Raw genomic sequence first — 4,591 nt, 5'->3', positions numbered from 1 at the left:
GATGTTTCCCTGTTTATCACAATCGAAGATCTACCATTGATGCTATTTGACGAAGACATCATGTCCTTTGTTTGTTTCTTGTCCTTCACTTCAACCATCAATGGATGGGTTTCAACACTTTTTCTCATACTAGACATTTTAATCATATGTAACAACCTCTATTTTCTAGGCTTTGAACCTTTGAGTTCCAAAATTTTTGATTGATAGTGAAAATTTCTAGATGGGATAGCTTGTGCATCTGTGGTATTTTTCAATTCCTTCCCCGCTTCCTATAGACGTTGTAATAGAAGCTTGTGACATGGTCTCATTACTTGATTTGTGCAAGCCAACTTGTGTCTCATTATCATCATTAGGCTTATGTAAGGAAGTAGTCGAACCCTCATTAGCATTACTATTTTAATTGAGTGATAATCATTTTTCTCCTAATTTCCTATAACATGGATGAAATAAACATTGAATAACTTACCTAATATAAACATATTTTCATAAAAAAATGACTTGATAATCTAGATAATCTGGAGATATTATTATGCTACACCTAGTATGGTATTTGCACTATTTCTTCAATTCAGATAAGTTCAATTGAAGTTGTGTCGGTTTGCTCCTTGACCAGCCATGGTTTTCACAGGGATGACCCCTTGATTTTGAGACTGAATTCATAAGGCTTGGAGAAACACAGAATGAATTTGGGACCCTGCCCTTCACTTTAGCAAAAAGTGGAGAAGCTAATACCAGGTCATGGAAGGATTGTTGATGAAACCTGATAGAAATTTAAATCATCATAATTATGTTAGTATAATGTCTCAAATAAAAATTGAATGCAATTACACAGTACAATCCACATCCATTCTAATTTCCTCAAGATTTAAAATATTTATATTGCAGAGGTTAAAGTTTAAAGAGAGTAGGGTCTTATGAATGCATAGAGTGGAATGAGCGATCCTCTCGAAGCATTAAGTACCAAAATTTAAACGGTAGATGAAAAATGTAATAAAATTGAAAAGGGTTTTTACTGGTGTTCTTTGTTGGATCTTCCCTCTAGAGCTAAATCTAGCCACATGAGGGCCTCTATTTCCACCTGCAACAATTCACAATGTCCAATAAAAAATTGTATAAATATTTAAAAACACATGACTATCATGTTTTCCAATAAAACCATGTGCCTCTGTAAATGCTAGAATATGTAATAATGATTGATTAAGAATAATTATATACATTATCATGAATGCCCAGGAATCAGACAATACAGTATTGCCCTTATTAGTTTATTGGCATGCTTTGGCTAACTTCAGTGCCATAGCTTTTTTGATATTTCTGATGTTTGAATTTGAACTTGCTTGCACCTCATACAATAGTTTAAACCTCTAATTCTTTTGTGTATTCTTTCGAGTGTATTATGTTATTTGTCAAAAACATCACCCACTAAATTCATTAGCGCTTCCACCATGGATTTTCCACGACAATGTGGATATCTAAATTGAATCTAGTATTTATTAGAACAAAACACAGAAATGTAAATTTTTTGGGTTTGGAAAAGCATAAAAATTCGAATTGGGGATTTAAAAACACTACCGATCACATTGACATCGGTCTTAAACCAAGCTTTGAAAATTGGAACTAGTTTGACAGTTTTGGGGAGTGAAAATTATATCATGAAAGAGATTTTGGTTCGATGAAGCTTTGGTATTTGATTCGTGTTTTATCTATTTACTTTTTTTCATTGAGAATGAAATACACATTTCAAACATTGTTATTTATTTAATGTAAATTATATGGTAAAAAATAATAATATAGATATATAAATTCATGTGGGAATTTAGATGAATTTTACATTCATAAATGTTTAATAGTAGATTAGTGTTAATGTAAATTTAAGTAAAAGGATAGATATAAAAGTAAAAAGAAAGAAGTTTATTATTATAGGAAAAGTTTGATTTAATGATAAAATGGTGAGGAAATTTTCATCATTGAGTAAACTTTAATTTTGTTGAGGGTTGTTCTTAGGGCCTAAGTTGGGTGTGCCTTAAATCGAGGCAAGGTGACATCCTCATTACACCATTTGTGATTTTTATATCACAAATAATCCAATGTTATGGAGGAGTTCATAGAGGGTTGAGCAGTGGGCCAAGGATTCAATGAAACCAAGACGTTGAAAAAAAAAAACAACCAAGATTTGGAGTTTCCACTTGGGCACACTGGTTTTGCACAAGGATGGCTTGGTGAATGGGTGTCATGAAGGGTGCGACACAACCAACCATCTCAACTTGCCCAAGCAAGGAAGAATGAAAGTGGGTGAGAGAACACATGATCTTGGTGGCATGGGCACCACAAAGGCGTGGCACAACTGATTAGGAGCACACCCCCAACAACAAGTTGGAACAAGTTGACCGGATTGCGAAAGGATCTAACGCAAGGTGAAGCTGGTGTGGTTGGAACGACAAGGGTGGACACACATGGAACGAGTTGAACATTGGAGGTCCCCCTAAACCAAAGTATTGTTGTGGAAGAGATGCTCATATAGAGAAGATGACCCAACTGAATGGAAGGGTCATAAGGAAAAAGTTAACTGAAAAGGGGTGAAGTCAGATATATAAAGGACACACATGATGGATGGGGAGAATAACAGCACATCAAATATACAAGTCAAGGGACAAGTGGGAAAGTCGTAAAGTGAAGAGAAGCAAGCAAGCAAGAGGCAAAGATGAGCCAAGGTAGAAAAACTAAGAGAAAGGGAGATCTAGTGGGTTTGTACTTGGAAGACGAACTGAGTGAGTAGATAAGGAACTAAAGGGAGCCACGAGTAGGGTATAGAGGAGGGAAGTCTACTTGTCACTTTTGGAGCCAAAAATTACTTTTCAAAAATTAAAATTTACATATTTGAAAAGTTGCAATGGGGCTTTGACGAAAAATAAATTCTCTCTTGACTCAAGCATTTATAAATATGCTTTACAGTGATGAATATAATTACATCAAGTGACCAAATTTACATTATGAAGACTTACCATAGTTACAAATTCAACACTCTCACTTAAATAGGGAAGTATTCATAATCATTGTCATAGATGTTCTCAAATTGAACAAATTTCTCTAAATAAAAGGTTATTCATCATCTATCATTAACATCCGCAAGTGGCCATATATGGGGTGGTACCAAACCCATGGAAATGTCATCATCATATCCATGGAAAATTTTAGGGGCCAATGTTGGCCCTTTCAAAAAATTAAGGGGTTTTAAATTTTTAGTGGACGAATACTTTGTATCATAGTACATTTTTACAAATCCCCTAAAATAGCCCACCTTATTTTAAGGGAAAGGGTAAAAAAGGTAAATTTAGCCCTTGAAATTAGGAGTTACAACCCTTCATTCGCCCTAATTTCAAGAATAAGTTTTATTTAAGTGAATCCTATGGGCCAAATACCATATTTATAAAAGAGGTATGGTAAATTAATAAAAATATAAATAAATGAGAGGTATGGTAAATAAATAAAACATTTTATATATTTACTCCATAAGTCACCTTATATACATGCAAGGGTGTAAACAAATAAAAAAATAAATAAAGTGGAGGTATGGTAATTAAATAAAACCTATTTTTATACTTACTCAAAAGGTATGGTAAATAAATAAAATTTAAATAAACTAGACCTATGGTAAATAAATAAAACCTCTTTTTATATTTAGTCCATAACTCTCCTTCTATTTATGAAGGCTCAAAAAAGAGGTTTTATTTAAGTGAATCCTATGGGCCAAATACCATATTTGTAAAAGAGGTATGGTATATTAATAAAAATATAAATAAACGAGAGGTATGGTAAACAAATAAAACATTTTTTATATTTACTCCATAAGTCACCTTATATTTACAAACACTCAAAAAATGCATTATATTTAGGTGAAACCTATGGGAAAAATACTATGGGCCAAATACCATGGGCTAGATTATTATTAATACCATGTAAGAAAACATTATTAACCCTAATATTAGTATTAATAAAAATAAAAGTGGCACATGGTATTGACCCATGGTATTCACGTGAAATGTAGCCTATTTAAAAGGGATATTTAAACCAGGATAGATCATCTCTACTTTGGATCTACTAAGCCTTGAGAGGGATCAATATCATGATATGCAAACTAGCATAGAGTGAAAAAATATTTGATCCCTCTCGGGGCTTGGTGGATTAGAATAAAAATGGATGTTGTAATTTAATGTATGCTAAACATTTTAACTTGGTTAAAATAAAAAATAAAACAAAAATCAATTATTAATTTTATTAATTTTTATAAATTACTAATAGTAATTTTTAAGCTCCACGTTTATGATAACCCATGGTATTGACCCATGGTAATACCATGGTATTCATGTCAGCATAGACTATTTAAAAGGGAAATTCTATCATCTTAGATCCATCTTAATTCTGGGTCTACCAAGTGCTAAGAGGGATAAATAGATTTCATCCCCCTAAGAGTGGTAGATGTGGAGTTAAGATGGATATAGGTTGGTTTTTATGATAATGAAGATATTAAAGAGAATTAGGAAATTATATTGTAAAAACATCTTAAGGTGAATGGTTAACGCTACATTTAGTC

Source organism: Pinus tabuliformis, chromosome 8 (genome assembly GCF_031772625.1).
Source record: "Pinus tabuliformis cultivar Carrire ecotype Pingquan chromosome 8, CPIR1, whole genome shotgun sequence".
In the NCBI taxonomy this organism is placed as follows: Eukaryota; Viridiplantae; Streptophyta; class Pinopsida; order Pinales; family Pinaceae; genus Pinus; species Pinus tabuliformis.
Note: the sequence above shows the minus strand (reverse complement) of the source record.